Source organism: Parasteatoda tepidariorum, chromosome 6 (assembly GCF_982258835.1).
Source record: "Parasteatoda tepidariorum strain Cologne lab strain chromosome 6, Ptep-v5.0, whole genome shotgun sequence".
Lineage (NCBI taxonomy): Eukaryota > Metazoa > Arthropoda > Arachnida > Araneae > Theridiidae > Parasteatoda > Parasteatoda tepidariorum.
Genome location: NC_141760.1, coordinates 11709365 through 11732700, shown reverse-complemented (window position 1 = coordinate 11732700; position 23336 = coordinate 11709365). Strand labels below are relative to the sequence as shown.

The 23336-nt window shown below is 32.8% G+C and overlaps 1 protein-coding gene across 2 annotated transcripts in view; it reads left to right on the top strand.

Annotated features, from left to right (window-relative positions):
- Positions 1-23336, top strand: part of LOC107446990 (zinc finger E-box-binding homeobox protein zag-1) — a 525599-nt gene that overhangs the window by 252524 nt on the left and 249739 nt on the right. The window contains exon 1 of one of the 2 annotated variants that reach the window (XM_071179012.2): positions 22277-22586. The exons of the other annotated variant lie outside the window; for it this stretch is intronic. The gene's annotated coding sequence lies outside the window, so the exon portion shown is untranslated. Of the gene's footprint in view, positions 1-22276; positions 22587-23336 lie in introns of those variants that run through there. 2 annotated transcript variants of the gene reach the window in all.

The window sequence follows — 23336 nt, the reverse complement described above, 5'->3', positions numbered from 1 at the left end:
ATTCTCAATGGTAGACAGATCATAGGTTAGAGTCCCCCTTGCCGTCAGGAGGTTTTCGTGATTTTCCTTTCCATGCCACGCAAATGTGGGTTAGTTTCATCAAAAAAGTCCTCCACGAAGACAAATTTCTCCCAATACTCGTCTGGATTGGGAATTCGAAAAACAAGGCTACGGAGTTGAACATTAGCAGTCGTAAACCCAAATTTGGGTCGGCTGTTCAACGTTCAACGACGGTTATAAAATGGCAATGCAAAAAAGATCTAGAGAAATGGTATCAGTACTTGACTTTCGTAGACCCGTAGTTTTTTTCCACTTTTTTATTCCATTTCAAATTTATTGGATAAAAAACAGATCAGGGCTGTAGCTGATAGAGAGAAAATAAAATAAGATAAATAAAAACACTCTTTTCAACAACCAGTTTCAGAGTAGTATTTCCATTTACCTTCACAAGTATTTGAAGAGAGAAAGTATAAAATAATACCCCTGTCTTTCTTTTCGTAAAACCTTCATCGTTATCGGGTAGAAGAGAGAAACCTTAGTGGAAGAAAAAGGTGCAAAAAAATACCCAAGGTATTTATTTATCTTAGCTTGAACAGCTCGATCTTTCACTCTTTCTACTTTCCTTAAAACTTATACTTTCCGATTTCTTTCCGCTCGTTTCTTTTTTTTCTTTTTCAAATTCTGAAAAACCTTTAGATCTGGTTAAAATATCGCTCCAGCCCGAGAAAGATAAACAAAAAAGAAAACGAAAAAAAGACCTACGGAAGCGTAAAATACACTTCGTTCTCTGTACTGCCTTTTTACTTTATATATTTTCGCCAACCAAATATGGCTCAGGCAATATTGCGGCGGAACGAGTATTGCCCCCTTTTTCTTTCTTTTCTTTGCACTTTCTCTCTCAAATCTATTTCACGAGTGGAAAGTCCTGTATATATAGAGTGAAAGGTCCAGTTGTGCTGTCCATTGGCGGTACAGTTACCGGCACCTGCACCTCCCTTGTGATGATGATAATGGCTTGACCGGTATTCCTCGGTCTGCTTGCGAAAATACTAGGGACCAGAAACAAAGTAAATGTCTGTTGCTATGGGGTTCATTTAAATTAGATTACCTAAATTATGAATGGAATTTTTTTTCACGCAATGCTTGGAGATTAGTAGTTTATTAGAAAATTCCCAATGTCCAGTGAAACCTTAATTGTCCAGCATTAAAATAAATCGTATTTCTGTTCAAGTTGTGCCAAAGTATTGCTGAAACAAGTTTAAAAAAGTATGCTATTATTGTTCAACTTTCAACGTTGCAATATCGTGCTTTTGTCCCATTCTCTGCGTTAAGAGTTCCCCTGCAGCACTGAAATTGAAACAAAGCTTGTTTATTTTAAGAAATAATAATCAATTTCAATTAATAACAATACCTACCGTATGAACTTATTTGTGTTTACAGTCATAAAAATGAAATAAAACATTGCAAAACCTCTAAAAAATTGTGCTGCTGGACCCATCATTTAGTAAGGTTGTAAAGACAAAATATAATGGACTGTTATGTAGGAAAATGTTTATAAATAAGTCGCTGAAAGTGCTGCAGTAGCACAGAAAAATCCTGTATACAGAACGATTTATCTCGTCCCCAGGTTACAGTGAATATTCTTTGATGACGAATTATCTCGTCCGTCAGTAAATTTGAACCATAATTTTCTCTATCTCCATCCAAATGTTTTGACTATTTAGTTATTTTTTCCCTTTAACTTAGCTTCTTCTTCTTTTCCCATTTTATTATTCCATTAGGTTTAGTTAAGTATGTTTTTTGAATTCCTTACCTCTAGTATTTAATGTCGTAAGAGTTCGATGCAATGTAAACATTATTTACAAGTTGAAAGGTTAGAAATTTAATCGATAAGGCTTTAAAATATTATCGAGACAGCATCTGAAAGTAATAATCTATTACATTCTATTTAAAAAAGGGTTATTTATAGGTTAAATTAAACTTCGATTTATAATTTTCTTCCAATTTCCCCCTCCCCTTCGTACTGATATGTTTTTAAAAGACTTGTCAACAGAGATAAGCTCGAGTCGGCTCATTGTTTTGTTCAACCCAGACAAAACAACAAGTGCTATTAAGAAAACATCGAAAGGAAACGTCAATAGTTATTTTCTTTTTTGTGTTACTCGACTTTATTGATGAAAAATGATTCAGTCTTGGCGACGTCTTTTTGATCGACTCGCAATCAGTGATAAAATCCTCATCAAATTTTACTCAGTACATTTAAAATCCTTCCGACTCAACGTTTCTTTATTGCATTTTTTTAAAAAGAAAATAAATTATGTTACAACTACTATTTTTTTTTTAATAATGTCGGTTTATTTTTATACCTTTAAGAACACGTGAATTAATGAACTATTTCCGATTGTTATTTTTTTCTTTTAAATTGGGAAGGGTGCGCATCCTTCTTTTACTCCCTAAATTTAGTCAGCTCTATACAGTGTACTCTTGATATCTCTTAAGTTGAAAGGAAGCTAAAAAAATTTCGATATAGCGAGTTTTCGAGATAACAAGTTCAGAACAAAATAACTACAGACTAACTAACTAAAAAACAGAAAAATATATTCTAAAATATTATCATAAAAAGTAGTTGTAATAAACTAAAAAGTAGTATGTAATGATAGTTGACTTTAAGTCTTAAGATAACAGTGATAATTTTTATTTTCAAAAGTAAAACAAAATTAATTATGAATTAAATAGAAAATAATTGGTTTACTTTGCATTTGCAATGTGATTTTTGTGAAAATATTTCATTGCTATTTCGAAAGTCATTCGACATAGCAAGGTTTTGAGAAGAAACCCTTCGATATAGGAACTCAAATTAAAATTTGGTGGATACGAGTATATAATGCCAAGGGAAAAAATATTTCTTTGACATAACATTTGAGATATCGAACTTCAAAATATCGAGAATATACTGTATATATATTTCTCTTAGACAGCTATAAAGAAAGTCCTCATTTCTTTTTCGCTTTGGCTACAAAGAATTGAAATATGAAGTGTGTGAACTGCAATGAGCATGAAAGCGTAAACGTACATGTTGAAAAATTTCTGAATGAAAATTCTTTGGGACAATGGACAGCTGAAACAAACGTAGCTATAAGTTGGGAAAAATTTAAAGTATAAAAGCGAATAGTTCATATCAACAAAGTATTCTATATTTTGTTTTAATTATACCTATGAAGGTTCAATAATAATATCTCTTTACTGTTATTGTTACTCAATGGAAAATGAGTATTAGTCGCTTACGTAGCTACGTTTTTATAAAATAAAAATAAGCTGGCCATAAGAGTAGAAGAAAGCGTTTTTGACAGTCAATATTTCTTCGTTTTTGATGAAACCGTTTCCTGGTATATACTGCGAGCAAACATTTCGTCAAAGTGACGAAATAAAATTAAAATATTACTATTTCGTCATTTTATTTTTGTTCCAAAACAAGAACTTGTAGTGCCAATAACTTTTTTAATATTCACTTTAACGGGGGCCCCATGCAGACGGCACGACGCAACAAGGACTAATAGATAAATAACATTCATGCCTGAAGAAGGATTCGAACTCCGGATCATCGTGGCACAAGGCTAACGTTTCGACCACCATATAAACCGGTCACACTAATTTGTTAGTTTATTTTCGGTTGTCTAGTCTTTATCCTAGTTTTGTCATTCTAGTATAATATTTTTTTAATTTTTTTTTTATCATGGTTCAATTTAAAGTTTTGAAGTTCAAGTGTTACTTTAATTTCTGTGTTGATATTCTGAATCAGCCAAAGAATCGCCTCGTGTAGCGATTGTGACGTTTGTGGGTCATAAGCCGGACAGATATAGTCAGCCGGAAACCGAAACATTATAACCTTTGACATTTATTGAACGTACCTCCCTTTGATGGTATTGTTTCTAGTAGATGCCCCCTGACTTCACCTTTACCTCGATAAGAAATTCTGGAATGCCACGATTCCTATTCTTGCTATGAGCCTATTTCTACTCCTGATACAACCCCATTCCTTGCACGTGTCGACATACCACTCCTCTAACACCCCCTCCACACAATTACCTGTTTGCGCCCCTGGGGAATGGAGTTGCGCCCCTGCATTTGCTGGTAGAAGAGTTGAGGGTGGGAAGGTGTGAAGGAACAACTACTTGCCCGAGTATTCCTATTAAGTCTATAGGTTTTATTGCAAAAGATGTTGGTTCTGATTTGTGTATACGGATGGTCCAGAGGGCGCTGACACATGGGAATTCTATTTTGGAATATTTTAAAAGGAAGATATTTTTTTCAACTAAATTATGTATCTAGAATTTAGATTTTTATTTATTTTATATCAAGCATGTTGTAGTATTATGTTACTACAAACATAGTAACATGATTGCAAATAGCATTTTCGAAAGTGTTCATTTAAGACTTTCGCCTGAGTACAGAATATGTGGTAGTAACATAATTGCAAATATAGTATTTTCGAGTTCTTAACATGCGTAGCAACTAAAAGTGTTCATTTAAGATTTTAGCCTAGGTACAGAAATCAATAGCCCTAGACAACAATGAGTTGTAACGATATGGAATTGTTACAACGGACGGAATTAGTCCTTCTTTACTAAATAAAGACCAAAAAAACGTTCGTGTAGACGGTATTTGTCTATTTAAAATACCCTTTAAAGATTAATGGAGTCGATCACGTTGTCTTTAACGAGGGGTCAATCCGGAATTTTTTTGTGAAAGGTCCAATTTTTATGAAATTGTGAAAAATCTTCTCTTAATTTTTTTTATTTTTGGATTTTCGAAAAATCTACTCGTAATTTTGAAAATTTGTGAAACTATTAGACCTGAAAATTTAAATTTTCAATAGTATTACAAATTAGTAGCCAGTGGCTGATAGACTCTAATGTCTTTGTAGCCACTTTCCCCCCAAACCTAACGAGTCGGTGATCGATATAGATTGACCTTTTATATTAAATAGCCACTTTTTGCAAACTTTTTTTTATTGCTTGGATTAAAAAAAATATTTATTTAAAAAAAAATTCATATTCGAAATAATTACGGCTGTTGAAACTAGCTCAACAATAAAAAAATATATAAATATGTGGCAAAATTTATTTTGACTTTAAAGAACTCGAGGAGACGAGGAGGAGGACTCGAGGAGACAAAATATATTTAATGTATATGTTACCGATAATGACCGAAATCAAGAGAATGTCGACTTTCACCGGTGAATGTCAACAATCACATAATCGCTTTGGTGAATGTCCGAAATATTTGTTATATCCAATTTGATATTAATTTATTCCTTGATATTATTATATTTATTCGATATTTTAATATCTGCTGAGGATAGATTAGGAGAAACATCAGTGTGCGGAGTACCAGTTAAATGTGTACTGGGCAGTGGCACTTGACATTAAGGAAACATTGATGTAGGGCATACCGGGCAAATGTATACCGGGTGTCACTTAACTAGACCTAATATATATTTCACCAAAGCGACTATGTGATTGTCAACATTTACCGGTGGAAGTCAACAACCACCGATTTCGGTCATTCACAGTAACCTATACATTATAACTTTAAAATATGTGAATTGTTGAAAAACCGCGCCTTCCACATGAATCTTTCCACCACAAATTGATGGATTCTGAAGGATCAAAATGATGAATGGTGTGACATTGGACATTTTAATGAAAATTCTGTTTCTCATAGTCTCTTTCTACATTGATATATTTTAATCTTTAAAAGATTTAAAAAAAAAAAAAAAAAAGCAATGGGAAAAGTGATTGGTTGTTTCTTTAATTTAAGATGCTACTTTTTTGTTGACTTGTTATGTGCTCAGTAGTTATTTTTAGGTCTGGAAACTAGGGTCTCATTTTTGTGATTTTGTGCAAAACCACTGAATACCATCGTTTGCCCAAACGTTTTGTGAAATGTCCCGGTTTTGTGGTTCTAAATCTATTCTTTTAATTTTCTAAATCTAAAAGTATCATAAAGTCGGGTTCTTTCTGCCCGGATCATGTTTTTGAGAATATGTGTACACATATAATAAGGTTCTGTTTTGAAGGGGGGGGGGGCACACACACGCACAAACAATGGCTTTCAAAGAATTTGAAGTATGAACTAACATTCATTTACTCCGTTTTTCAAAAGAATTTCGTAAAAGATCCGTTTTTAAAATGAAAAATAGTGTGCGTGGTGAGTTTTTACAGTAAAATGCATAGTAAAGGTTTCATTTTTGAGATAAAATATATTGTGAAAGAACTGTTAGTACGTAAAATAATTTGTGAAGGTTCCGCTTTTGTAATAAAATAGTTTGTGAGTTTTTATGTTTAAAGGATTTGTGTAGATTCCGTTTTTAAAGCGAAATAATTTGTGTGGGATGTGTTTTTAAGATTAAAAAAAATTTGTATGGGGTTAGTTTTTCAGATAAAATAATTGACATTCGCAGCTATAAGAAGGGAAAAATAAACTTTGTGACAAACTTGTGTACCAAGAGGGAAAAACGAACAAGAACGGTTTTTTTTTTCTTTATAGAGTGCATACGTTTTGCTCGTATAGAGATGTTATGTTCATGAATTTTACTTTCTGTGTTTATTTTTGTTTTATTAAATTTGTTGTGTTACTAAGAAGTATCTACAATGACCCGTTTTAATTATAAACACATCAAAATGAATATATTGTGAAGGACCCTTTTTTATGATATACTAATTTGTGAAGATCCGTTTTTACGATAAAATAATTTGTCTTCAGTCCGTAAATGGAGCCAAATTTTCCTAACTTTAGAGTCGGTGATTAAATTCTTTAATTTTATTATTTTTTTTTTTTAAATTTTCGCTGCATGAATGAAAGTGAGAATAATTAGGCGTTGCAATTTTTTCTTCGTGCGTTTAATTTTTTGCCAAAGTTACGAAATATTGAAAGCCACTACAGAAAATTTTCAAGATTCTTTAGGGCTATCAACAGAAACTTAAATTATGCCCAAAATATTTCTGAGATATATCAATCAATTAGTGATATTCAACGTATTTTCAAAATAACTTAAAAAAAATTTCCAAAATTTGATGAATGCTGATAGAAGCAAAAGGAAGACACTGAGAACTTGTAATTTCGATACATACCAACATAATGATCCCGAAACCCAGCATTATGAAGAAATTTATGAAGTCTTTCGCATAGTTTCGAAGTTTCTAAAACTGCTTTTCGAACGAAAAATTCTTTTTCTTCATTAATTGCAGAAAAGAGAATTTTCTTTGAAATTCGAACAACACTTTTAAAACAATAAAAGATGACTCCTGTTGTGTAGAAAACAATTTTTGCACCGCCGTCGACACAGGGGGTGGAAAAGGGGTTGTCGGTTTAAAAACGCTAAAGAAAAGAGAGAATCATGCTCTACAGAATTTTACGCCAACTCAATTCCCCTTTGGCCGTAAAAGGAACGTTTCTACGCCAGATTTTTAAAAACAGACGCCATTCCCCTTCACTGATGATGTCGAGCCATTAAAAATGAAACAAAAACCAAATTAAAACTGAAAAGGCAAGGGATGGGGTAAAAAAAAAAGCGGGGTAAAACGGGGGCGCACAGTAATCAGAATGACACTCATTAATTAACTCCAATCAAAAACTGTTTAAACTATTTTAAATACTCGGGTAAAAGTGAAGAAGGCGTAAATTCAATCCATCAAGGGTGGAAGTATTTTTGTTTTTGAAAAGTGAGGGGGTGAAATTCTCCTGTCCCCCCCTTTTTAAATTTTAAAAGCGGAAAAAGGGGGGTTATGTTGCACCAAGCAGCGTTAAAGTGCTTACAGTCATTAAGGAAGAGTCCATTTTAAAGGCCTTATATAAAGAGTGAGGGATTGGGGGGTGAGGGAATGAAAAGAGGTAAGAGGATAATTAATTGGTATGCTGACACTTGGGGCAGAGTCATGCTTTAGTGGCTTCCTTACATTGCTCTCGGAGAAAGAGGTTAAGGAAATGGACCGCTTTTGACTTTCGCATGAAAATTTTCAATTTAACGCAAATGGAGCTTTAAAAGCTTTGGAATAGAAGATACGACTTCTTCTTATAATAGAAGCTTTTAAATATGAAAACTTCTCTAAACCTTTCACTTACCAGAATAGACGGCGAATTAAAGAGAATTTAATATCTCTAGTCCCAATTTTTTTTCTTCTTCTTCCACATAATATCGTTATGAACATTGTAAGTGGTGTTTTGACTTATTCATTTTAGTAAATTAAAAGTTCAGGTTTATTACTGAAAATACTTTGTGCGTGTTTTGTTTTAAACCATTACCGGGCAAATCACTTAAAAGTATGCTGTCAGAAAAAATGCTATATACTGCCACATCCTTTTACTGTTAGATCCCTTGTTATATTCAATTAGAGCCCTAACTGTATACTGCAGGAACCCTTGTCTGAATCCTTACTATAAATTGCTAGTCATTTGTTTTAGGTTGTCACAACCCTTTCTAATTCTAAAATGGTAGAAGCACAACTAAACTAAACTCAGTGGCGCGACAACCCATAGAGGGCCAAGGCCTACTGTTCCCATCCCAGTTTTCTTGAGGTGCAGAGTAGGATGTTCCGGTTAGGTGAACGCGAAAACTCCAGTGTTTAGTTACGAAACAAGCTTGGTACTCATTCTATCGGTCCCTTACTATGATATCTCAGAACCCGTACTCTATACTTTTAAAACTCTTGCTCTAAATTGTTATCCTTACTCTTTCATATACTATCTTTGACGTACTGTCTATTATGTACTGTACTTTTCTGCATAAATAGAGATCATTCTAAATACTGTCTGGTCTCTTATAACACTGTTTTTCGAAGCTCAGTCGCCTAGGAAAATAAAAGAGCTATAGTTTAAGTGTCTTACAATTAAAGTAATGCGATGATTTTACACTATATATACAATCTTGCCGTGAAGAATTATCTGGGCTTTAGAACAAAAAAAATAACTTGAATATTTTAAAAGTTATTAAATTGTTTTAAAAAATCGCCAGTTTGTCGATAAAAATTATGAAAGAGGAAAGTTATCAAAAGATCTTAGATTAAAATTATCAGAGATCCTAGATGACAAGATCCTAGATGAAAATTATCAGAGATCCTTGATGAAAAGATCCTCGATGAAAAGATCCTCGATGAAAATTATCAGAGATCCTTGATGAAAATTATCAGAGATCCTAGATGAAAAGGTCATAGATGAAAATTATCAGAGATCCTTGATGAAAAGATCCTAGATGAAAATTATCAGAGATCCTTGATGAAAAGGTCCTCGATGAAAATTATCAGAGATCCTAGATGAAAAGGTCCTAGATGAAAATTATCAAAATCCTAACTCAATCTCAGTTTTTGCAAATTTTTATGAGCCCAAGTAGTGCAGCATTGGGGTAAGTTTTTAAATATTAAAAAATTAAACCACAAACGCTTTTCATTTTTACAAAACTGTGGCTTTTCTCAATATTGTCGTTTTACACCATTTTCAGAATAAGCGTTGATAGCGCTGGCTTTAGATGGGCTAAATTTGACCTAACAGTAGTCATGAGTAACAGTTGCAGACTCACAACAGTTACAAAAATAGAATATAATTCGCAAAAAAGCATCATTTCATATTACGATGGAACCTTCGAAAAACAGCCTTCTGTTAGAATATTTTTTTTCTTTCTTCTTTCAATATTTTTTCTGTTTCGTACATTAATCATTTAAGCTAGACAGAGGTTTATTAACCTTCTTAACACTTATTATTTTATAATTCGATGTTAAATATAAATGTAATTTTTAAAATACATGTTATTTTAAGTATTTAGAGTTGAAAAAACAAAATCACACTCACACTTATTTTGCAATAAAATAGCTATGCGAAAATCATCATAGTAATCTATACATCATTCAACAATAAAATAAATCATTAACGAGATCTATTATATCGAGTACTTTAAAATTAAAACAAAAGGCAATCTATTTGATGAAATATTTAGATAATCTTCATTAATGCTCATTTCATACAAAACTTAAGAATTTAAGAAGCTTTTCTCATTTTTTTAAGCTTACAGTTATTTAAAACTGAAATTGAACTAAAAAAATAATTATTAATTAATCCGATTATACGCAGCTTTTATAAATTTTTGTTCTGACTATTGTTTTTTAGTTATTCTATACGTATGTAAGTAAGGCTATACTTTTGCGTTCGTAAATTAAGATGTACAATTTGTTGCTCTGTAATGGCATTCAATTTTTAATTCCAAAAACAGACATTTGTAATGATGGCAAATGCGATGTAAGGAATAATAAATAAATTATGCAAAATTCTACAAAATATATATAGATTTTTTTAATGTTTAGAAATGTCATTATAAATTTGGATTATCTGAGATGATAAATAGATTAGAGGAGTTAACTTGTCCAGATCATTGAACTATCATAATTTTCGTTGAACTTCTGTTTAAACACTAGAAAAGATAAATTTACTAGGTTAGGTATAGGTTAAGGCACACAAGGCAATGTTAAGAAATGTCATTATAAATTTGGATTAGCTGAAATGATAAATACATTTGAGGAGTTAACTTGTCCAGATCATTGAAGTATCATAATTTTCGTTGAACTTCTGTTTAAACACTAGAAATAATAAATTTATTAGGTTAGGTATAGGTTAAGGCACACAAGACAATGTTTAGAAATGTCATAATAAATTTGGATTAGCTGAAATGATAAATAGATTTGAGGTGTTAACTTGTCCAGATCATTGAACTATCAAAATTTTCGTTTAACTTCTGTTTAAACACTAGAAATGATAAATTTATTAGGTTAGGTATAGAAGGCGCAAAAGATTTGAAACTGATGCAAATGATTGAGATATCAGTTATCATACTTAGTCAAAAAGTCAATTAGTTGCGAAGCAAATTTTTCTTATCACTTTTCTATTAAAAAATGTGCTACTCAGCTAGGACTGTTTTGGTTTGTTGTTGCTCAGTCAGTGATGTAGTTGGTACACTTTAAAGCTCAGTCAAGAAGTAATTTGACGGAGATTTATTGTATTTCTACATTTATGCTGTTTATTATTTTAGAAGCGAATGAACTTTTCAATCAGGTTATAACTTACTCTGTAAAAAATGGATACTCTAATTTCTCGAAACTTTTTGACGAAACTGTTTCCTGGTATATGCTCCGAGAGAACATTTCGAATAAGTGACGAAATAGCTATAGTTATATCTACAGGGAAACGAATTTTGTCAAAATTAAAGAAATATTTCATATTTCGTCAAATTAAAAATTACTTTCGTAAATAACGATGAGATTACGAGATGAGAAAACATTTTCGTCATATATTTAAGACATTTCTCGTTTCATAACAACTAATGCGATTTCGGGACGAAATTATTCTCACAATTAACGAAAGACAGCTCAAGGATTGCTAAATTGTCAAAAGTCACAGTTTTATTTGTGAGAGTGTAGGAAAAGCTGGCCTGGTCTTAATTCAAAACACAGTCGACAGGCCAATGAGTGGCATTGTAAATAGATTTTCCTATCCAACTCACTTGGAAATTGTTGACATGGACTTTTTTCAAGATTAATCGAAGAGCCACCTAGGAGGAAATTAAATACATTCTTACAAACTATATGTATAGGTAATTTTCGAATTTGACTCGGAAACATGCGATTTGTGACTGTTTCCAATCTCAGTTGAGAAGTCACGCAACAGAAAAATAAATATGTTTTCCCATTATACTTTTGACTTGATTATTTTTTTCAATGGAAAAGTAAATTAGTTCTCCCATTATACTTTTGACTTGATTGTTTTTTTCAATGGAATAGTAAATTAGTTCTCCCATTATACTTTTGACTTGATTGTTTTTTTCAATGGAAAAGTAAATTAGTTCTCCCATTATACTTTTGACTTGATTATTTTTTTCAATGGAAAAGTAAATTAGTTCTCCCATTATACTTTTGACTTGATTATTTTTTTCAATGGAAAAGTAAATTAGTTCTCCCATTATACTTTTGACTTGATTATTTTTTTCAATGGAAAAGTAAATTAGTTCTCCCATTATACTTTTGACTTGATTATTTTTTTCAATGGAAAAGTAAATTAGTTCTCCCATTATACTTTTGACTTGATTATTTTTTTCAATGGAAAAGTAAATTAGTTCTTCCATTATACTTTTGACTTGATTATTTTTTTCAATGGAAAAGTAAATTAGTTCTCCCATTATACTTTTGACTTGATTATTTTTTCAATGGAAAAGTAAATTAGTTCTCCCATTATATTATACTTATATGTTGAAGAGTTTTCAATTCGTTTCAGAAACGAATTGATCTGCTTCCAAGATCAGCATAGAATCATTCAGTAGAGAATAAATACATTCTCTCATTACTCACTATTTCCTGTAATTAAAATTTTTCGATTCGACTCAGAAACATGTGATTTGCATCTGTTTCCAATCTGCTTTCAAGCACAACCTAGAATCACTCAGTACAAAAGTAAATACATTCTCTCATTATTCATTATGTCTTGAATCAAAATTTTTCCCAATATTCTCGGAAAGCATTCATGAATCTATTTACAAGCTCAGTCGAGAAGTTGAATAGTAGAGAAGTAATTACGTTCTTTCATTATACATCTGTTTTAAAGATTTCTAAATTTAAATCGAAACAAGCGACATGGGCTTGTTTCTATTCTAAGTTCCCAAGTTATTCAGTGGAAATGTAAATACGTTCACCCATTATACTTCTGTATCGAAGATTATTCGATTGGACTAAGAAACCAACGACATGGGCCTGTTTTTAAGAGTAAGCGGCAAATCATTTAATCAAGAGGTAAATATGCTCAATCCTTATGATTTTCTATTAACGATATTTCTGACATGAACCTATTTTCAAGCGTAGTTGAGAAGTAAATATGTTCAAGCTTTCTCCTTCTGTATTGACGATATTTCTCAATCACTTCTGGAACAGGTGACATGGGCCAATTTTCAAGCTTAGTCGAGAAGTAAATATGTTCAAGCTTTCTGCTTCTGTATTGACGATATTTCTCAATCACTTCTGGAACAGGTGACATGGACCTATTCCCAAGCGTAGTCGAGAAGTAAATATGTTCAAGCTTTCTGCTTCTGTATTGACGATATTTCTTAACCACTTCTGAAACAGGTGACATTGACCTATTCCCAAGCGTAGTCGAGAAGTAAATATGTTCAAGCTTTCTGCTTCTGTATTGACGATATTTCTTAACCACTTCTGGAACAGGTGACATTGACCTATTCCCAAGCGTAGTCGAGAAGTAAATATGTTCAAGCTTTCTGCTTCTGTATTGACGATATTTCTTAACCACTTCTGAAACAGGTGACATTGACCTATTCCCAAGCGTAGTCGAGAAGTAAATATGTTCAAGCTTTCTGCTTCTGTATTGACGATATTTCTTAACCACTTCTGAAACAGGTGACATTGACCTATTCCCAAGCGTAGTCGAGAAGTAAATATGTTCAAGCTTTCTGCTTCTGTATTGACGATATTTCTCAATCACTTCTGGAACAGGTGACATGGACCTATTCCCAAGCGTAGTCGAGAAGTAAATATGTTCAAGCTTTCTGCTTCTGTATTGACGATATTTCTCGATCAGTTCTAAAACAGCTGACATGGATCGTTTCCAAGCGTAGTTGAGAAGTAAATACGTTTTTCAATTATACATTTCAACGAAAGAGTTCTCGTTGTTGCAGCCTGCAAATACCTATGTCCCTTCTTTCCAACCTCAGTTGAGAGTTATAGCATATTTTTACTGCCTTAAATATTATGCTTATATTGTCATTTGAAACAGAAGAATACGTGCTTTTATTATTTCATACCCTCCAACAACTACGGAATTTCTGTAGTTTCAGTAAAGAATTTTTCTAGTGGTAAAAAAATTAATATATATTGATATTTTAATAAACCAGAATTAAAAGATTTTTGCCCATCACAACATAATAATAAACTAGACAGATATTTTTTATTTGTCATTAAAGAATTGTTTATGCTCAAATGTCTTGATAGTCGGCTTTAGTTCACCAACACTGATACCGAATGATTTGCCATCTTAACACCAAACTCAAATGTTGGAACTTACGTTATTAATAATATGCTCCTTGAATTTTAATGCTTTATTAAATCATAATTGGCACAATTTTTCTCGAATCTTTAAGTCGGTTTCATTGATCATATTTATGTCACATACATTTCTTTTTACTTTCTTTTTCTTAATATTTGATCCACCAACTTTTTATCGTTATGTTTATCATTAATCCAAATATGTCTTTTAACTAAATTCAATATAAATGTTTAAAATTTTCCCCTCCATCTGCAAAAGAAGTATATTTATTCCGATTGTAACTATGAGATGCTCATTTTGTCTGAACGCTATCGACTTAGAAGATTTCTACGACTATTTTGAATTTAAATTCCTTATTTGAACTGCAGCTTCTTTTTCTAACATTTAATTCTTGTCATTCATCAAATTGTAGGAATGAAACAGAATTTTTCGTTAAAAAAAAAATTCAAGAAAGCCACTTAAGTGGGACAAAATTACACCGAACCGAAGATCTTGACAGCTACACAACGACCCGATTCAAAGGGATGTTGACAAACACAGTAAAAGCTTCTAAAAAAGGAAGACTCAGAAATTGAAAATTTCTAAAACTGGGAACTACGAATTTATTATTAACTTTCTCCCATCTCCGAGAGAAGCTCTTGGGAAAAGGAGGTATAATTGCGGAGGAAAGCGCCAAGCCTTGTCTTCAGGTGATGTGCTACGCGACACCTTCTGCCAAAGCACGCCAACAAGGTGTTAATTAATTGCCAACCTGATGGATGAGTGGCGAAAAGTTTCCTTCATCATCTGGTGCTTCAGGCTAAAAGGAGAGGAACCAGAATAAGCAAAGTTTGTAAGAGACAAGGCTTCTTCCAGTTTTGAGGAAAAGTTTTAAAAGGACTCGGGGCTAGTTAATAGAAGGACGCCAAGTTTTATTTGATCTTCGTATTCTCTACTTGGAGCGATGACTGAAATGGGAAAATCTCTGCTCTGCCTTTTATTTGTATTTGTACAGTCTTTAGCAGAAGTACATGATCACGATGTACACAAAGAAAATTTCTTTTATAGAATGATTATGAAGAAGGCGATTGTTCGTACACTTTTGGAGAGTAGCCTGTTGGTGTTGTGGAAAAAACTGTTTTTGTTCTCTTCGAATTGACACCCTTCTGTAATGAAGTTTTGTCGTCTGCTTTGAATCTGATATTTACTCTCGAAACTGAAGGGTTTACGAATAAAGGTTCCCATGTAGAGGTCTATTGTAAATTTTGGACCCCTGGGGCTTTGAAAATTAATTTTGAAGAAAATGAAACCACGTTTAAAATTTAAAGCCGAAAGTCTTTGATTTGTTGTTTGATTTGAAGCTATTTGCAACTTTTTTTTAAATTTGTAAATGAAGTGCTTAGTGGGAGAATTCTCCAAGTGACATTTTAGTCAATTTTGGATCAATAAATTTAGAAATATCAGGAATGCTACATAATTTTGACTCAGTTCTGACGACGTGGACAGTGCCTGACCCGGTATCCCTCTCTCCAAAGTTTCACACCGCAACCTGTGGGAGGATTTCATCCACGACAGATTTAACTAGCACCTAACTACGTATACACGCTGGTGTTTTAGTTCGCTGCTATGTTGCCCGAATGGGTCTCGCGACCCCCATTTCTCTACCAGTAAAGTGAACGATGATGCCTTTACCGACTACGTCACTGAATCATCATAACTGAATAATCGTAATAATTGTCACTGAATCACTGATAACATGGTCTTAACACAAAATTTTGTGTTTTTCAAATTTGTTACTTGGTGACTAAGCTACTAAGATTTTGTCTAAATTTGAGTTCAACTTTATTTTCTCCCTTGCAAACAAACTGAATTTTACCGACCTTAACGGCCCTATTGCTGAAATTAATAGCTGGGGTATTTATAAAATTTCATGTCAATGTAGTCAGTCGCGTATTGAACAAACTAAATATACCTGACACTTTGACTTAAAGCACATGAAAGATATGTCCAAAACCAGGATATTAAATGATCTCCATCGCCTTACTCTAATTATATTTTTGAGTTTTCTTCTACTAAAATCATTCAACTTTGCTCTTCATCTGCACAACTTGATTTCTGGGAACTACTCCATATTTTGAAAAATTCAAATAATTTAATTTCTAGCTTGCCATCCTGTCCCAAAGTATCCAAATCTATTCTTATTTAAACTTTTGCACCTTCAGGCTCCCGCCAAACCTCATCACATCTGTTTCTTGTCACCCTTCTTTTTATTATCTTGTTCAAACTTGTTTCTCTGTCCTGATTGGTTAAACCACTTAGCACGTGTTTATTTCTTTACTTTTTTAATGTCATTTGTTGTTTAGAAACTGAGGAAGGCACTTGATTAGAGAACCGAAATTTTATTTTTTATATTTTTTTAGAACCATTGTTAAACAGCCGACTCAAATCTGAGTTAACTACTACGAATGTTCCATATCCGTACCCTTGTAATTTTGAACCCTATTCAAGGACAAGATAACTCCTGTATCAGTACCCACGGAGGTATTTTATACTGTCATTGAACAGCCGACACAATTTTGAATTTACGACTAGTAAAGTCAAACTCCGTAACCTTGTAATTTTTAACCCAATCCAGAAGACAAGTGAATTCCTGGATCAAGTATTGGGAAAAATTTGCCTTTGCGGAGGACTTTTTGATGGAATCAACCGGCATGTGCGTTACATCGAGAGGAAAACGACGAAAACCTCCCACGGTTAGCCTGACTGCCAGAGGATTCTAACCCATGATCCATCTACGACTGAGGATATTTAACGTCAGCACTGTGGTCAGTGACAGCCGGGTGCGGAATTCGTATCGACCAGCCGCCGCTGGGATTCGAACCCGATTAATTTCATTGGGAGATGAACGTTTCATCCCCTGAGACCCCACGGCCCCGAAACTTTAGTTTTTCCATTTCTGTACTTGATTTGTGCTTTTATTGCGTAGTTTTTCACTTTAGTCATAGCTCTTTCTAAGAGTTATTGCAGATCGTTGTCCACTTTGTTCATGGTCACTAGTTCACTGGGGTATTGATGAAGGCAACCAGTGCCAGGGTTCGCGTTAAGGACTTTAAATTATTAGCCAGTAAATTAGCTGAATTTCAAAATTTTCATCCTGAAGCAAATCTTAACAATTTCTTTGGATTTTTTCAGCGCAGAAAATTTCAAATCAAAATACAAATTTACTATAAATTGAATTATTTTACGAAATGTAAATTCAAATCAAGATTCTGCAGTTGAGGAGAAGAAAAGAGGCAATGAATGGGAGAGAGGAGGAAAAATTTAAGATGCTGTTTTATTGTCTTTGAGGGCAAGAAATAGGAATGGGTTGGATTAATTTTTGATAACTTCTTAGACCTGAGCAGTCATATTACTGTCGCTTTATTGTCTATGTTATTTTCACGTTAATGCATATGTTATATTGCCACAAGAAACATATTTTCTGCTAAAATATCGGGATGGTAATGTGTATCTTGCTACAACATAATCTGTTTTATTGACGCAAATTGCAGGAGGAATTAAAATATGCGCCATATCGCGTGATATGGCAACGAATGTTGATAATCTGTATTTTACGGTAGTTTGTCTTATGCTTACATAATCCCTTTGACCCTTTTTAAAATGGAGACAATATCTACAATTTCAATGAAAGAGTAGAGAAATTCTTGTAACTGTAGTTTTAAACAATCAATAATACTAGAAATGGGGAAATTAATGAAAAGAGAAACATCTAGAGAGAACATAATTTAGGGGGAAAGATGCACCAGTTGGGAAACAAAATCTTCGGAATTTTTAACAGTGTGGATAGTGTTAGAAGTTAGTAATAGTGAGAAAATATGTGCTTAATAACGCGAAAGTTTACAGCAGGGGGTGTCTCAATGTTCGAGACAATAGGTCTAAAAGCAAGTTGAGGTTTCTGAACTTTAGGAAGGGCATAAAAACGAACACAAATTAAAATCGAAGAAATGACATTACGTTGAGTGTAGTCCCAAGGAGTACAAGAACTTTTTAATTTTTTCTTCATTGCATTAAAATGAGAAAAGGTAGGATCAGACTTTAAAACTGTGTTAGAGTCAAAGGCTACCATCTTCTCAATATGATTATAGTAATCAGATTTGTTGAGAATAACAGTCTGCCCACCTTTATCAGCTTTGGTAATGAAAATGTCAGAATGAGAATTGAGTTCCTTACTAGTTTGTTTTTGTAGGTAGGTGAGATTATATAGATTTATTCAAGCGTTAATTTGAAGCAATAGTTTTAGAAATTGAATGCCAGAGAGTGTTGATTTGACTAGAAGAACCTTTACTCTGCTTCAGTGTTGATTCTAATGTTGATTAGATGTTGTTTTCAACCTCGCAAAAGCTAAAATTCATTTTCTTGAAATTCTAAAAAACATTAATACTCTATAAACATTAAAATTCCAACATTTCACAATAGATTCATGTTTAACACTAGATTGCCTAAGAAAGTCATTTTGACTGCTTTTAATTTCAAATAGAAAAGCGATGATGTTATATAACGACACAATTTCTTAGAATTTTGTACAATATATCATCTTTTTATTGTTAATATTTAATAGCTTGTTATACAACTGTAAATAAAATAACAAATATTAAAAATTAATTTTAAACACATAATTTAAATTTCTTTACACATCTTTTATTCTCTTACAATCCTGTCATTTTGACTGCTTTTAGGCAAGATAGGTATATACTAAGTTTCCGTCGTTCTAGTGTTAAGAATCTATTGTGAAAAGACATGAAAATTTGTAAATTAAAAACACTAAAATTCGTATGTACCTATTCTGGAAAAACCTTTGAATTAATTTAAATTTTAAAAATTACTGAGATTCTTATGTTTAAGAGGAGTGTAGTTGGTTGTAAATATTGATTGTAGACTATTGTAGTCATTTGTAATTATAATTTATTCTGTAAATTTATTCTTATCTTGCACTAACTTTAATTTTAATGAGATAGATATTTAGCACCGTTATCATGTATTCCTAGTTTAGGTGGCCACGATTATTTTTTTAAATTATAAATCAAACACACATAAGTAGTAGTTAAGCCTAACTCTTTCTTCATAAAAGTCGTCAGGGGTAAACAGGGGGGATTAAAGCGTGGTCCAAGATTAAAGCGCCACTGATTTATTTGGGACCAAGGGGGATGACCAATGCCTAAAAGAGAAGACAATTGTTTGGAGGTTGCCTAACGGTCTCTCTTCAATTAGCCCTTGACTTTTGCCGTTGCCCACGGGACTTGTCTATCTCACGTACACAACTAACTAATTCCTTTCCGATATCAACACTGAGAGCAATAGCCACTGCCCTACACACTAGGGTCCCGCAACAACAGTGGACCAAACTCTTTTCTCAATATCCTTTATTTATAGGTCACGTCTGCTGCCTCTTCTTCTGAATTTGTTACAGGTGCACTAAAAGCCCCGGTATTGTGTAACGAGAATGTATTTTTTATCCTTCTCGTTTATAAATAGAAGAGATTCAAAAATTGTTAATTGCCTTACATATTTTAAATGTGAGAAAAATATAATATTATTTTCAAATTAAAATTCACGATGATATAAATATATATTGTTACTGTGAATGACCGAAATTAGAGGCTGTTGACTTCCCTCGGTAAATGTTGACAATCACATAGTCGCTTTGGTAAATGTCCGAAATATGTACTAGGTCTAGTTAAGTGGCACTGCCCGATATGCCCTACATCAATGTTTTTTAAGGTTCAGTGCCACTGCATTCATTATGCATATTTATAGAAACAACATATTATTTGTGCTCTAAGAAACATTTTTACGAATAATGACAGTGCTTTCGAAGAAAAAGATATATCTTAATGCAAAGGATTCTTTGACCCTACGCTACCCGAGCGATTTTTTATTTTGGTGTCAGATTTAGTCTATTGCAATGTTTAATCGAATTTCGTAGAATACTTTAAGTGGTTAGAATTTGAAGATGTATAAATGATAAAGAACTCAGTGTGCCCACATTCAACTCCACGCCATTGTTTTTCTATAATATATAAGCAAGATCTATTTTAAATGGAACGGCTTTACCCAAAATGTGAATTATTTGTGAAATATGATCTGAAAAATCAATAATTTTGCAATGAAAAATCTAAGGTAAAAGCATAAACCTCAATAAATAAAGAGAGAGAGAGAATATGACGAAAAACATTACATAATGAGGAAAAGTGTCACTTTTTTTTCTTATTAAATCAGTATTAATAAAAATTAAGAGATTTTATCAAAACTAGCGAATTTTAAACAATTTTCTTCTTCTTTTTTTAATATTTGTTTATTTAGTATATTTATCGAAGATGATAATAATAACAGAAACCTAATCTAGTGGAAAAAAATATAAAGAAGCTGAAGGCGATGCAAGCATCATTTTGTATTTTTTAAAAGACATGTAACTCTAAATAGCTCTAAGGAGTTATGCCTCGTTTTGCCAAATTACACACTTATCATACGTGTTATTAAAAATTCAGGGACTAAATTATGAATCAAAGCTGGCCAATTTTGACCAAAAATGTTCAGTTTTTTATTATTAGTAGTAATTTTTGTAAGCTTTTTCTACAATCTAAAGAGAGTACTCTTTTATTAATGATTAAGCATTATTAATGGCTGAATTATAATTAAAATTTTTTAAATTGCATTTTGATGACTAAAACTACGCAACTATTTTAACGGTAATTCAAGGAACGAAATAAATTAAAACTTTAAAAAAAAAAAAACTTTATGTTGCTGCGTTGATCATTTATGTTTTTCGAAACTCCTCCGCCAAGGAAAATATAAAAGCCGTAGTTTTATATGCCTTACACTTGAAGCAATGCGATGATTTTGAACTATATACGTAATCTTGACGCGTAGAATTATCTGCGCATTAGAACAGACAAATAACTTAAATATTTTAAAAGTTTGAAAATATTACTCTTCTAAAAATTGCCAATTTGGCGATATTTTTCCACCTAGATGAAAATTATCTAAAATCACTGCTTTGTTCTCAGTTTTTGTAAACTTTTATGATCCCAGGTAATGCAGCATTGGAGTGTGTTCAGACAACAAACGTTTTTCATTTTCACAAAACTGTGGCTTTTCACCATATTGGCGTTTTGCGCCATTTTCAAAGTAAGCGTAGACAGCGCTGACTTTAGATAGGCTTAACTTGACCTAACTGTCATGAGTAACAGTTCCACACTCACAGCAGTTATAAAAATAGCATATTATTCGCAAAAAAGCATGATTTCATATGACGAAGGAGCCTTCGAAAAAAAGCGTTAAAACTTGATCTCATCTCATATACTGAAACGCATCCATCGTTGAATGGGTCAAATCCACAATCATCATCCTGGGCCTGTGAACCCTCTGGAGTGCAGGGGGCATAAAGAGTAGCGATCCTGCTTCGAGTCGGCTGACTACCTGCGGTGTGATTAAACCACCATCCCGGTTAATTTGTACTTTTTTTTTATCATTCTGCAATATTCGTCTTGTTCAGTTTTAACTTATGTTCTCATTTTCACTCTTTTCTTTTTTCCTTCTACTGTTGTTAGTCTTTTACATTTTTTCATTTTGTATTTTCAATAAATTTTCCAGAACCCTTTCAAAATGTATATACTTTGGATGGATATCATACTATGTCGAATCACTATTGTGGAATTCGGGATTTTAAAAGAATCAAACCCTGTTCAATTTGCAGGTGGAACTTGAAGGTATTTCCAATACTTACCTTTGACCTTCACTCAATTCACTGCGGTAAACAAACAGATTTTGATGTTTTTAATTTCACCTTTTTCGTTATAGATCCGCCAACGGTTTAAAAACATTTTATTTTTCTTCTCCATTTCGCTTAAATTATTATTTAAAAATTTTAATTGTCCCATTATTATGACTTTGTTTTAGGTCAAGAATTCTAAAGTATACATTGAAGTAGAGAAATTAAAGTAATAAAAGTATTTAAACCCTATTCTGAATTATTCGAAATGCCACTAACTATTTATTTATCTGTTTTTTAAATTAGGAACTTATAAAAAAAAAAGTAATAAAATACACATTTGCTAGAAAGCTTAATACCCGTAGGCTACGTCAGGATCATAACTGACGTCACACTTTTAAGACGCAAACTTTCACCTCGCAATTGGTTTACCTGACTGTAGCGACTCCATTGGGAAAGTCAGACACCTCGTTATCGATGTGGATTGTGGAAAATCCCTATTTTTCCTGTTTTCTCCGGTATGGGTGGAAAGGTGGAGTCGGGAAACCGGAGAGTGGCGTAAGTGTAAGTATGGCATCAGAACGAAGGTAGGGCGAGAGATGAAAGCCTGGCCGGAATTAGCCATAACAACGTTAACGCTCTAGGAGATGACATCACCTTGCACGTCGCACCTGCCTCCTTTTGTTGCTATGGTAACGCAGCATCCCGTCGCTCTTCCTCATCTCGATTCCCGATGCCCATATCCACGAAGGTATAAGTTTTTTTTCCTTCCCCTTTAATATTATCATCCGTTTACAGGTTATGTCTTTATCTACTGTTGCTTTATATTTATTTATTTATTCTTTTGTCACTACCACTATCACGTGATCATAAAGAACCGCCTCCATTTAATTGTTTAAAGTGATGCGGCCTTTTACATCCACAATAAATTGTGGTCTTTTCCTCAGGTGGGATCGTTATGGGGAATGACGTCGATATATTGGAGGTTGTTATAGCATACTGTGGATGACTTTAGTAATCGGTAGGGGATATAAAGAGATGGGGAAATATTAGTACCTTTTGTATGAGAAATGGTTTCGAAAGCTTGTTGTTAACTAATGGAATCTGTTGCAGTAATCGACTAAGTATTTGATTTTTAAAACTTACTAAATAAAATCAATATTTTTTCCTAACTATTTCATGATAAATGATTGCATAATTCCAAGGTGTCATGCTCGGAGGAAAATCAGACTCTATAGTTTTTTCTCTTAATATAGTTACACACCGCCAGCTTTCTTATTTTTATCTATGACAAAAACCTTCAGTATTTATTCAGTACCTGACTGATTTATCCTAAAAAATGCAAAAGCCCGAGCTCGCCAAAATGTTAAAAATTATTTTTTTGGTTACTACTTAAACATTATGATGATAATGAATATATGAGCTCATTATATAATTTTATTTAAGTTAAAAATATTAGTATTGTCTATTAGTTTACAAACATTGTAATGAGTTTACGAAA